Source organism: Coenobita brevimanus, chromosome 100 (genome assembly GCF_032717465.1).
Source record: "Coenobita brevimanus isolate Jiangsu-jjx chromosome 100, ASM3271746v2, whole genome shotgun sequence".
NCBI lineage: Eukaryota > Metazoa > Arthropoda > Malacostraca > Decapoda > Coenobitidae > Coenobita > Coenobita brevimanus.
Window position 1 is genome coordinate 23,477,191 of NC_137053.1, and position 14,751 is coordinate 23,491,941.

Sequence of the window (14,751 nt, forward strand, 5' to 3'; positions counted from 1 at the left end):
GTATTATGCTGCTAAAGAACCCAAAGTACGAAAAATTGGATAGAAAGTTAAGAAACGTAGAGTCGAAAAATGCATCAGCAAAACGTTTTAGCAAACACAGGAGATACAAATGCATGTGATAAGGAGGTATGGAAAAGAGAGAGAGAGAGAGAGAGAGAGAGAGAGAGAGAGAGAGAGAGAGAATGTGATAAGGAGGTATGGAAAAGAGAGAGAGAGAGAGAGAGAGAGAGAGAGAGAGAGAGAGAGAATGTGACATAGGGAAGGGAATGCAAATGAAAGACAAAGTTACTCGTACTTGGAAGAGGAGATAATAGGAAGGAAAAAAGTATAATAGGGAAGTAGGTGGATCATGGAAAACAGAGACAAAAAGCCAGTATTCCATCAAGAAAGACGGCGAGGAAACGGCAACGTAAGTGGAACAAAGAAAGATGACTGAAGCAAATAAAGCATCGGAAGAGAATGACAGGAGAGTGACTGAAAAGCATATTGAAAGGGAAGTCAGGATGGGTAGAGATAGGAGGATAAGAACCTGAATTTTCTGTGTGTGTGTGTGTGTGTGTGTGTGTGTGTGTGTGTGTGTGTGTGTGTGTGTGTGTGTGTGTGTGTGTGTGTGTGTGTGTGTGTGACTTTGGGCACAGGCTTAGCAGCCATTTTTCTGGGGCCAAGCAGGTCTTCACCACCACAAGTCACAACATCGGCGCTAACACCCATCGTCCATAGTAAATATATGCTAGGGATGTCTCATACACCACTGGTGTATTGGTATTAGCAGCGGTTTTAAAGGGTCTTATGGTAGATTAGTAAAGTCGGCTTTAGCGAAAGTCTAATCCTTAAGGCGTTCCCTGCCCCAGCCAGGATTTGCACTTGGGTCTACTGAGACTACAAGCCACCTCTCTACCAACTCGGCTACCACTTCCCCCAGAAGTAAGTAAATTGAAAAGCGATGACAATTGGTAGCGAAAGATTAGATGAGGAACCTGAGAAAAAGGGAATAGTGAAGAGAAAATGAAATTGCGAGAAAAGATAAATCAGTCTGAAAGAAGTAAGTAGATACATCAAGAAGGAAATGTAGAGTTTTTCAAGAAATGAAAGGGAAATGGAAGTGGGCAGAATAGGAAAAGGGAAAGCAAACTAACATGGAACTGAAAAGACCTTGGCAAAATAAGAGAAAAAAAATGGAAAAAGAGAAACTGTAAAACAATGATATCAAGGCGAATAATAAGAGATGAAAAGTTAAACTGATCAATAAGGGGGAGGAAACAAAACGCAATCAGTATATAATGGAACGATGAAGAAAACTGGAGAGATTAACAGGGAGAAGGTACGAAAGGAAGGGAGGAAAAGGGGTAAAAGCTACAAGCATAGGGAGAAAAGAGGTAAATGAGATAAGAAAAGAAGTTAGGAATAGGAAGAAAAAGAAGTACATAAAAGAAACTGACAGGGTGAAAAAGAGAGACCGGGAGAAAATAAAAAGGAGGGATTATGTGCAAGAAAATTATAAAAATAAGAAAGAATACAGTCATTTGGAAAGAACTGATAATTGCTACACCGTACAAAATATAGAAAATATCTAATGAGGTTTTGCGGGCTACGAAGCTACGTCATGAGATTTCAGAGTTTCAGAATTATAAATATGCTGCATATATAAAATTTCGTATGTTCATGAAGCCCCAGTTTAATTTTTGAGCTTTTATAAGTTTTGTGTGCAGATGTACTGGTTTTTGCTTGAAGCCGTAATTGCTAAGAAGTTTTTGTGTGAGTAGAGTTTGCAGATGGATTTGATTTCTCGTTTAATTGTGTATTGAATGTTGTAATGCTGACTTTATCTTCCCCCCCCCCTTTCCCTCTCCCTCTCTCTCTCTCTCTCTGTTTTGTGTGTGTGTGTGTGTGTGTGTGTGTGTGTGTGTGTGTGTGTGTGTGTGTGTGTGTGTGTGTGTGTGTGTGCGCGCGCGCGCGCGCGCAAAGGAGTACAAAAGAAAACAAAAAGCAACAGAGTTACCGATCCTTTCAAAGCTGTTTGATTCAGGTTAAGTTATAACTAATATAAATATTCTGCCAAAGACAAGGATAGGAAAACAGGAAGGCTCTCCCCATCCACCAACCCCTCCAGACGAAGCTGTGGTTACTGTGTGTGTGTGTGTGTGTGTGTGTGTGTGTGTGTGTGTGTGTGTGTGTGTGTGTGTGTGTGTGTGTGTGTGTGCAAAGGAGTACAAAAGAAAACAAAAAGCAACAGAGTTACCGATCCTTTCAAAGCTGTTTGATTCAGGTTAGGTTATAACTAAATTAAATATTCTGCCAAAGACAAGGATAGGAAAACAGGAAGGCTCTCCCCATCCACCAACCCCTCCAGACGAAGCTGGCAAGAATTGTGAGAAGGAACACCATGCAGAATTTAAAAGTTATCGTGGAAAGTTCACAAAAGGATGAAAGGAAATCCTCCTCTATACTATTTAATCTGCAATGGAAACACATCTAGTCAGCTTAAGAAACATGTTGTTCTGTGGTTACTGGTATGCCTTCCATTTTTTGAACTGCAAGACATATTAGTTTATAAATATAATATTCAGGTATGAACATGCTTAGCTGGGGTTTAGGAAACAAACACTTATCCATACTGCACCGAAGATAAAGCGTTTAGTTTCATGTGAGTAGAAACACTTCCCAGTGATTTTATGTCAATTGCTTTTAGTATAGACACTGGGAATCACTGTCCGATTAAACAGCCAGCGTGGAGGATGGCGCCAGCCCAACGGCAAGAAATGGAGAAGGTGATGGAGAATCTCCAAAGTCAAGGAGTGATAGAAAAGTCCAGCAGTCCTTGGGCATCAGCAATGGGTCTGGTAAGGAAGAAGGATGGCCCAGTAAGGTGATGTGTAGCTTATCGAACCCTGAATGATGTGACAATGAAGGACGCATACCCCTTGTCAAGAATTGATCACACCCTGGATGCTCTGTCAAGTGTTAAGTAGTTCTCCACCCTACACATGAAGGCAGGATATCATCAGGTTAATGTTGCAGGGAAGAACAAAGAGAAGAGAGCATTTTCATACGGGTGGGGTTTATGGCAGTTTATAGTGATCCCATTCGGCCTATGCAATGCCCCAGCTACTTTTGAGCATTTCATGGACCGTGTACATAAAGGCCTGCACTGGCAAACAGCTCTCATCTATCTGGACGATGTAATGGACTTTCGACAAGGAATTGGAGACGCTGTCAGAGGTATTGAACAGGATCTGGGCAGCGTACCTCAAGCTGAACCCCAAGAAGTGCAACGTGTTTCAAATGGAAGTAAAGTACCTGGGACACACTGTAGGTGAGAGCGGCGTTCGTGCTGACCGAAAGAAGATGGCAGCTGTGGAAACTGGCCAATTCCAACTTGTGTGAAGGAGCTACAGAGTTTCCTTGGCTTCTGTACCTACTACCGGCGTTTTGTCAGGGACTTTGTGATGATAGCTGCACCTCTGTACAAGCTGTTGGGGAAGAGGCAAAAGTTTGCATGGACAGCAGAGACTCAGAAGCCTTCGATGAACTCAAGCATGCATTGGCAAGCTCTCCAGTATTGCCGTACCCTGATCAGAGTCAGCCATTTATCTTGGACTGTGATGCTAGTGACAATGGTATTGGTGGAGTCCTGTTGCAGAAGAAGAATGAAAAAGAGTATGTGGTGACATAATACTGCAAGAAGCTCAACCCACCAGAGTTGAAATATTTTGTTACCCAGAAGGAGCTCTTGGCAGTGATGAAGAGCCTTGATTTCCCCATCCCCACTTGTATGGGTCCTACTTTATCATAAGGATGGACCATGCAGCACCCAAGTTGCTGAAAACCCTAAAGAATCCGGAAGGACAAGTGGCACGCTGGCTCGGGGAGCTAGACCAGCACAATTATAAGGTGCAGCACTGTCATGGGTGGGTACATGGCAATGCTGACAGCCTGAGTCATCAGCCTTGTGATCAGCAGTGCCGGCAGTGTTGTAAAAAAGATTATACTAAGAAATGCAGCCATATTGCAGTAACACGGCCAGCATCACATGAAGAAGACCTGAAGAGGATGCAGATGGAGGATGCAAATTTACAACCAGTGCTAGAGTGGCTGCAGTAGAGTACAGTGCGACCATCTTGGGAAGAAGTTTCCAGGTTAAGCCCTGCAGCCAGTTACTGGAGTCAGTGGGACCTTCTTCATTTGAACAGTGGGCTACTGGAGAGTCAGATGGAGACACCCAATGGCCTCAGCAATATTGGCAACTGGTGGTTCCAAAGAAGATGAGATCCGAGATCTTGGATGAGTCCCATAACCAGATCACTGGTGGGCACCTGGGAGTGAAGAAAACTCTAAGCCAGCTGCAACAGAGGTTCTACTGGATTGGCATGCATCAGGATGTTAGAGAGTGGTGTCAGGCCTGTGATGTGTGTTGTGCCAAGACAGGACTAAGAAACGTGGTTGTGCCCCGCTTCAGCTGTACCAAGTGGGTGCACTGATGGAAAGAGTCACGGTGGACATTGCTGGACCTTTGCCACTCACTGAAAGAGGAAACCAGTATATTTGTGTCGTCATGGACTACTTCACAAAGTGGCCAGAAGCCTACGCCATCTCCGATCAAGAGGCTGCTGCTTTGCTCTGTTGTTGGTTGACCACTTCTTCTGTCGTTTTGGGATGCCACAAGAGATACATTCAGACCAGGGTAGAAACTTTGAGTCTGCTGTGTTCCGTGAGTACTGCAAGTTATTGGGGATCTCGAAGACCAGGACGTCCCCACTAAGGCCACAATCAGATGGGATGGTGGAGAAATTCAACTGGACCCTGGGACAAGAACTGCCCAAGTACTGCGCTGATGGACAAATGGAATGGGACCAGAAATTACCTGTGTTGCTGATGGCATATCGGTTTGCATCCCATGAGTCTACTGGCTACACTCCTGCAAATCTGATGTTGGGCCAAGAGTTATGCTTACCTGTTGACTTGTTGCTGGTAAGACCACCTGGTGAAGAGCTGCCTACAGACACCTCCAGCTATGCAAAGCATCTTCAGGAAAAGCTGGCTGAGGTACATATTCAAGTGTGAGGATCCCTCAAGTTTTCAGGAAAGGTGATGAAGTGCAAGTATGATGCCAAGGCAAATGAGGTGAGCTTCAAGGATGGTGACCAAGTTTGGTTATACAATCCTCAGCGAAAGAAGGGACAGTCACCGAAGCTGCAGAGCCCATGGGACGGGCCTTACACTGTGTTGGATGTTTTGTATCAGATTCGGGGAGGCAGGAAGCCTCACCCAAAGGTGGTAAATGTAAACTGTCTATGGCAGTACCATGGGCCAGGACAGTACATCTGGGACTTCTCTGAGGAATCATGCTCTCCCGCAGCCAAGGATGATGATGAGGACCACGGAGCTGAAGCGCAAGAGGATGGTGACAGTTTCCTGAGGGAAGAAGTCAATCAGGAAGAGAACCAAGATATTCCAGGAGGAGTGGATTGTGTGGAAGAGCAGGGACATGATCAGAAGTGGCACAGAAGAAGACCTGATAAGTTGAAGGATTATTTTGTATATATATATATATATTGTGTAGTTTTGTCGAGATGACAAAGAACTAGGGAGGGGGTAATGTTAACCCGCCCCATCCCGGCCAATTTTCCACCACTGACCCCCCCTCCCAATCCCGGCAAATTTTGGATTTGTTTTTTTATGGCTCAAACCTCCGCTTTTGGTGAGAAACGATGGCAGATCACAGAGAAATTGCTTACCTGAGACTAGAAATGGTCAAAACAGGTGGGCCACCACGCACCTGGTACAATATTCTGTAAAGGCGCTCGGCTGCTGTCCCGTTTTCTGTGGTTGAGGTACGTATTGGAAATCACTCAGAATAGGTAGATATTTATTAATTTGGAGCAAAATAACATGTAGGACAAGAATATACTGGTTTTCACACAAAAATATAGGCGAAATAAGCATTGTTCCATTGAGTGAGCACAGCAAAATTGCCCAAATCGGTCACATATGATTCACTATTGACTGTTTTTCAACATACATTTCATTTTCACTACATACATAATACTTTTCCACTAACATTATACCAGTTTCCACTTTATAGAACTGTTCTCACACATTTACAGGCCTTACGATTATATTTGGGGTAATATTAGCGCATATTTACATAGTGAGTGAACTCGCTATGACTGTTGCTTCAACTTATTTTTTTTTTTCAACTTATATAATATTTTTCCACTAACTTTACACCCGTTTCCACTTTATAGAACTGTTATCACATTTTACAGGCCTTACGATTATATTTAGCATAATATTATCGCATATGTACGATGAAAGTCAAAACTATCTTCCCAGTTCCGTCCAAAGATAATTTACACCTGGCGAAATACAATGAAAACCCAATCTCTACTACTGTGTGTTGCAAATGGTTCAAATTTTCCACTATATGTTCGTCAAACTTTGAGAAGATAACTGTATCTGTACATAGTGAGTGAACACGCTATGACTGTTGTTTCAACTTGCACTCTGTTTTTCAACTTATATACTACTTTTCCACTAACATTACACCCGTTTCCACTTTATATAATTATCACATATTTACAGGCCTTACTATTATACTGAGCGTCACATTATCGCATATGAACATAGTGAGTGAAGTCGCTATGACTGTTGTTTCAACTTATCCTCTATTTTTCAACTTATATAATACTTTTCCATTAACATTACACCCATTTCCACTTTATATAATTATCACACATTTACAGGCCTTACTATTATACTGAGCTTCATATTATTGCATATGTACAATGAAAGTAAAACTATCTTCCCAATTCCGTTCAAAGATAATTTACACCTGGTGAAATACAATGAAAACCCAAACTCTACTACTGCGTGTTGCAAATGGTTCGATTTTTCCACTACTGTATATGTTCGTCAAACTTTGGGGAGATAGCTGTATCTGTACATAGTGAGTGAACTCACTATGACTGTTGTTTCAACTTACACTCTGTTTTTCTATCGATCTATCTATCTATAGCCCGACGCCCTACTCCCACAAAGGGTGGCCGCAGACAAAACACCTCCAAGTCACTCTGTCACCCACCATTTGACTACCCTCCCCCCAACTCACCCCCCCTCCCTCATATACCTCTCAACTCCATCCCTCCACCTCATCCTCGGTCTACCCCTCCCTCTCCCTCCCTCCACCTCACCTACATACACCCTCTTAGTCAGTCTTTCATTCTCCATTCTCTCCCCATGTCCAAACCACCTCAGTATATTTCTCCTAATCTTCTCAACCACATCCACATCTATCTCACAACGTTCCTTCACTTCTTCATTCGTCAACCTGTCCCTCCACGTCACTCCACATGCTCCTCTCAAGTAACTCATTTCCACTGCTCTCTCTCTTGACTTGTTCCCCTCTTGCAAGGTCCACGCCTCGCTTCCATACGTCAGGGTAGGGATCACAATACCATCATGCAGTGACTTCTTAACTTCCATACTCACCTCCCTATTTCTCATCACTGCTTTCAGTGTACCAACAACCTTCCTTCCCTGTTGTACCCTTTCACGTACTTCATCCCCCAAAGTTCCATCCTTACTCATCACACTACCCAAGTACTTGAATGCTCTCACATTCTCCATATCCTCACCATCCAACCTCACTGCGCACTCTGTGACTTCATTCCTTTCAAACACCATAACTTTACTTTTGTTTACATTAACTTTCAGCTTCCTCCTCCTACACACTGTCCCAAATTCATTCACCAAACCATGCAACTCCCATTCATCTTCACTCAACAATACTGTATCATCAGCAAACAGCAACACCGGAAGCTTCCAAATCTCACCCTCATTCATTAGGGCCAGCCCCACATCCACTGCCCTACCTTGCACCTCCTTTACAACCCCATCCATATATTAAGCAGCCATGGAGATATCACACACCCCTGTTTTAGTCCCACATTGAGATCAAAGAACTCACTCAGCTCACCATCCACTAACATTACACCTGTTTCCACTTTATATAATTGTTATCACATATTTACAGGCCTTACTATTATACTGAAAGTCATATTATTGCATATGTACAGGCCTTACTTTTACAGTGAGTGTCATATTATCAGAAGCACACACAGTATCAGTAATGTAACAAGGTGTGATATTCCTTGTCAGGCTGGAGAGTAGAGGGTGGTGCGGGAAGCTGGGGAGGAGGAGAGCTGGCGTCCTTCCCCACTCTCGATCCTCTTCCGTCTCCCTTTTCCTTTCCCCTTTCCCTTCCCATTCCTTCCTTTCCCCACATCATGGGGCTGTGGGGAGGAAGTGCGGGAATACCGCGGGGCGAAAGACTTGCTAGGAAACGGCTCCTTCTTGCCTGCCTGCTGCCCACGTACATCATGTGCTCGCACTGCCTCCCTCCCACCACGACTTTCCCTTTCACCGCTTACTGCCACTGCACCACTTTCCCTTTCACCCCTCACTCCCGCCACACCACTCGTGCCCTCCCCAGAGAACACAGAAGGACCATACCTTATATTCCTTCTCGCCACACCTTGCCTGCGTATATGTACCAATAATCACACGTGGGATTTGAAAAATGTGCAAATGACGGACCTCACAACTGCAAAACGTATGGATACATTGTTGGGTGTCACTGTGACAAAGCGTGGGAACGTATCCATATATCGTCGGGACGCCTTGGGTTAAGAAACATGATTTGCCAGTCAGGTAGTCGAGAAGTTTGTCACTGATTCCCAATATTTACCGTAGGCTAGTTCCAGTACGAGTCAGAGTTACCAGTTTGCCTGCTCTTTGTGAGCATAGTTGTTTTGTATGTCAATCATAAATTTTTTTGTTCTTTTTCCGTTTAATGTTTTATTTATGTGATTGCTTGTCAACCCACCACATCCCAGCAGATTATTTGCCACTGCCCCCCCCCCCCCCCGAATCCTGGCAGATTACGGATTTTTTTTTTTTTTTTTGGCTGAAACCTCTGCTTTTTGTGAGAAACAATGGCAAATAACAGAAAAAGTGCTCACCTGAGCTTAGAAATGGACTATCCAAGTGACCCTTTAAACACCTGGTACTGTGTTCTCTGCAGCCATGCTGCGACTGTCGCATTTTCTTTAGTAGCGGTAACTATCGCAAACTACTAATAGATAGATATTTGTTCATTTGGTACAAATTTATATGTAGCCTGTACAAGAATATATTGGTTTTCACACAATAATATAGACGATATAAGCATTGTTTCACTCACTGAACACATCAACATACAGCACCTTCCTTGATGACATCACTTCTGCTCATTCTTCCTCTGGCGCCACATAATCTTTGTCCTCCATATCGTCATTGACTGGGGAATCACTCTTGCCTTGAATTTCGTACCGTGGCACAACTTATCTTTACTGGCCAGGTCACTGCTGACAGGTGAGTTACCGAGACAATGGCGTGTGGGGGGGAGGGTCACGCAGGTTAAGATAGTCTCATTGCCTGGCGGCGGGTAGTGGCAGGTGTCCTGCATATGCCTACCAAAAATCGTGCACAAAACTTGAAAAATGTGCAAATGATGAACCTCGCAATTGCAAAATGTTTGGGTACGTTGATGGGACTCAGCGTGCCACAACGTTGTAACGTACCCATACATTACCAGGACATGGCTGGTTAAATTATGTGATTCAATTTAAATTTGTATCCTAAATAATTTACAGTGTTATGTAATGTAAGAAAACTCTGGATGTTTCGATGTCTCGTAGTTGGTAACTGTTTTAACTGTTGCTCTCTCGAGTGTGTGCTGGAATATTCTAGAACAATGTAAGCTTATATAAGGTTGGGTAAGAGACTAAAGCAAGTTCAGTCGGTTTTCAGTTCAGTTTGAATGTGGTGCAGTGTCAGTGAAGTTTGTATATTTTCGGTACTTGTGAAAAATAGTAGTGTTGTCAGGCATTAACCCGTCACGTCCCGAGCCTTTCCGCACCTATGACATCCCCCAGTCCCGAGCCTTTTTGGAAAAATTTTTTTTCTTCTAAAACTTCCGCTTAGGTCGAGAAACGATGGAAAATCATGAAGAAAGTGTTCTCTGCGGTCTATAAGTGGTCTGTACAGGTGCGGTTTCCCCCCGCAGGTATCGTATTCTGTAATGGGCTGGATATGCGTTAACGTTTTCTATGGTAAGGAATAATGGGACAAACAACACACAACACCTCTACATTTGTTGAATTTGAACTAATAAACAATAACAGTAACAATATAATGGATTTCAGACACATATATAGGAAATATAAGCATTGTACCATCGCGCGAGCATAGCGAGTTAGGTCCGAGTCGTAACATGCTATATGCTAATTTTCTGGTATGAGTCTACCTATCATTTTTTCTACTTGTATACTTCTGTTTCAATGACAATTTACCAATTACAACTGTTTGTAAGTGATTTCAGATGTTTTCATTCATTATGATGACATGCAGCATAAGTTTAGCGCACATCAGCTTAGTAAGCGCACTCGCTATGACTCGTATTTCAACATACCAAATTGTTTTATCACTTTCCAATTATTTTCCCATTTACATAGAACCTTTCCCCCACCACTGTGAAGGTTTTCAATTATTTTCATTCATTACGAGGGCATTTAGCGATATGCTAGCGCCTATTCACGTAGCAACCACGATCTCAAACACTCGTGTTTCATCATCTACTTTATTTATTCACTCCAATTATATTTTCCCACTTACATTACACACGTTTACACCCCTCCAATGTACTGTACGTACTTACTGCCATTATTTATTCAAGTGAGCGTGAGAATATCGCCTGAAAATACCCTCGCAAGGAATGTTACGTCATACATAATACTCACACACTTATATACTAATTCACTCACACACTTATATACTAATTATTCACTTTATCACTTGCTGACTTTTATTTTGACTAATACGTGCCTTATTCATTCGACTAAGCGTCAGGAAATCTTATCTTTATAGACACGCTATGAATATTTGACTTAGAATATACATCATCATATACAATAATTTGAACTTATATTATACCCGTAAGAATGTCACATAATAAAAAATATATAATAAGGGGCCGTATTTATTGCACTGAGCGACAGAATATCGCATCAAACAACCCTCTCTATGTAAGTTTCAACTTAGGGCAGATTTATATACTTACACCCAATGTTTACACTTATGTTCTACCCGTAGGCACTTTATACTAATATTTGGCGATCCACATGACTGATATTTTCACAGAGCGTCTGTCTGTCGCATTTACCTCATAATTTCAGCGTCCTTTCGCATTCACACCATGCTAAAATTGCAGCAACGTGTGATATTCACTAAAACATGGGTGAATACACAGACCCACGTCACACTGCACGCACTCATAGCGGGTGTCCTTCCTCTGTGTCGTGAGTCTCACCTGGGAATTACTGCACACGTGACACCTGCGCTGGGGCCTAGGTCTGTTGGGCTGGGGAGGGATAGGAGTGGGGAAATGGCGGCCGGATATTCTCTGGGGAGTCTGGGTAATAGGGGCAGTGCGGGGGCGCTGTTGGGGCCTTTCAACAGCATACTTAGCAAAGATTTCTCATGTGAGCTCCCTCACAAACCCTTCAAAGGTTTCCTGAACTCCTGTGGTCATGGCGTGAAGGTGGTGGCAATTCAGAGCAGTGATATCTAGCAAGTGAAAGAACAGTTTTTTATACCACTTCATCGTGGTCCTGGCACACTCTACCGTCGATATCATGGAGTCAGACTGGTCCACGAGGCGCATGTTTATATTGTAATCCATTACACACTCAGGTTTCCAAACACGACGCCTGCTCTCGCTATGGTAATCAACAGAATCAGTACGGTGCATCAAGGGGCGGTGAACCGTGGACAAGAGGCTTACTTCTCTGTTGTGGTTCCACATTGTTGCAAGGATGTTGTTTGCTTTGAAGAAGACAACCTCACTCCTTGCAAGTTTCCGCCCTACCTTGACCATGTGACGCCGGTTCACCTTTACGGTTCCACAGACTCCCGTTCCATGTCTGTGAAGATAACGAGCGAGAAGAGGGCTAGTGTACCAGTTGTCGAGGTAGAGAACGTGACCACGATGAAGGTAGTCTTGTATCATCGTCTTTACCACTGCTCCCGAAAGTCCTATACTTCGATCTTCTATTATGTCTGTCTGTGCACCGGTGTACAAGACTATGTCTTGCACGTATCCAGTCCTACAGTCACACATAACAAAGATCTTGAACCCAAAACGGTGCCTTTTGCTGGGTATATACTGTCTGAATGAAATATTGCCTCTCCACAACACGAGACTCTCGTCTATGACGAGATCTCTATAGGGATGGAATGAGGATCGAAAGGTTTGCCTCAGGTGATCAAAGACCAGCCTAATTCGCCTCATTTTGTCAGTGTTGTTTGCATTTGCAGGGTCATTAGCATCATAAAAATGGAGGCGACTTAGAATTTGTTGAAACCGATTACGGCTCATCACTTGACCAAATATGGGGGTAAACATAACAGGGTCCCTAGTCCAGTAAGCAGGAATTCTATTTTTTCTTATTATACCCATCAAAAGGACAAGGGCAAAAAATAAGAACATTTCTGGAATGGAGACAGGGTAATCATAAATCATAGAATGCCTACTCCTTGTTCCCAATCTTTCACTTTCTAGGCGCTGGGCGCTTGCAAACAGGTTTGTTTGAAAAACGATCTGATCGACGAAGGCCTCACTGAAAAACAGGTGGAAAAAATCCAACCTGCTTGAATTGCAGTGAATACCTGGTGCAATGCAGCCAGATCGCCCTTGCTCAGTGAAGGGGTGAATGAGGGGAAAAATCACTCCCATCCTCCCAATCCCACGACACAAATCCCTCGTCCCCATCACCGCCTTCGTCTGGGTGGGGAGGAGATCCTGGTTGGGGAGGTTGAGGAGAAGGAGTACGGAGGGCTTCCCCACTGTCACTCCTCTTCCCTCTGCCTTTACCCTTTCCCTTTCCCTTACCCTTACGGCCTTGAGGAACATTAGGGGGCTGTGGGGATGAAATAGGGGAATATTGGGGAGCAGAAGACGTGCTGGGGAATGGTTCCTCCCCACCTTCCCCCTCCATTACCACACCACGTGCTCTTTCACGCAACCTTGCTCGACCACGTGTTAGGGGATATTGGGGAGCATAAGACGTGCTTTGGAGTGGTTCCTCCCCACCTTCCCCCTCCCTCACAACCCCACGTGATACTGAACGCACCCGCACTGGCCCACGTGATCCACTCTGCCGCCTCACACTGCGTAGGGAGAGCAATGACTCACCCACGTCACTCTCACTTTCCCTAATCCCAGGAATTTCCATTTCACTCCCCACTCCCTCCACTTCACTTCCTACCTCCCCAAACAGAATGCTAGTCCCATACCTGCTTAGACGACGTGGTGTGCGCTCTGGGCCACGATGGGTAATCACCTCCCGTCCATACCACGTGGCAGCACGTCCCACGGCTCCGTCCTCGTCCTCGTCCTCATCCTCGACCTCGAATTCTGCTTCCAAGGCACGCTGGGGATAGGGATATGACATACTACGTGCCTTCTTTGCCTCCTGCCCCTCTCTAGCAGCACGGTAAGTCACATACTGCCGCTTCCTTGGTGACGGAACTTCCTCGTCACTGCTGGTGGTTTCTTCCTCCTCTGGCTGCACATAATCCTTGTCCATCTCCTCGTCATCCAGTGGGGAATCACTGTCGCCAGTAAAGGTGTCCAGGGCGACTTGAATTTCGCTCTCTGAGAGACCTCTCTTAGCCATGTCTGAGCAGGACCGTGGCTACCAGGTGAGTGGACGAGTGGCGGGCTAGCGCGGGTCGCGCAGGGTCGCCGAGTGTCCCCGCCTGGTGGCAGGTAGGGGAAGGTCAGGCGAGGGTACGTACCGCAAATCAAGCGCGAAATTTGAAAATTGTCGAAATTATGCACATTGCAATTGCACGACGTACTGGTACGTCGCCGGGACTGGCAAATGCAAATCGTTGCAACATACCCATACGTCGTCGGGACGGGGCGGGTTAAGTGTGACTGCAATTAGTAAAGTTTGTTTAGCTCCAGTGCTTGTGAGAATAGTGAAGTGAAGTTGGCAGGCATCTAGTGTAATTCTCTGGATAATAAAGACAGTGAACTTTAAGAAGCCAGTGTTTAATTACAATGCCTCAGCTGATCTTACATACTGTACACCTAAAGGCTGACCATAGGAAGAACAACTCACTGGGCAACGTCCTTCGTATACTGAACTACTGCTGTTGAAGCCTGTGGCAGTGAGGGATGGGGACCTAACAGTATTACAAATGTGGGCGTACTATGTAACTAGAAAGCATTCAGAGAGCGCATACATCCACCAATGCGATTGCCACTAAGAAGGATCAGGATCTGCCCCCACATTATACCAATTCTTTCTCGGGCCATGGCCATAAAATTTCATCAAAACCCGTTAACAACTTTTAGAGTAATCCTGCTGTCAAACAGACAGACAGGCAAACAAACACACGAACAAATGCAGGGGTAACACATAACCTCCTTGGTGGAGGTAATTATACAAAGTTAGGATGATATTTTCAGATATGGATTTTAATGCTCTGCTTATGAAGTCAATGAGTTTATTGGTTTCTTTGAACAGCCTCTGTACACTCTTTGCTTGGTTTTGTACAATTTGCTGTTATAACTCTTATTAGTTTTTCATGGTTTATACTATCAAGCGAAACGTTACATGTTATAATTTATCCCTATATTTTCAC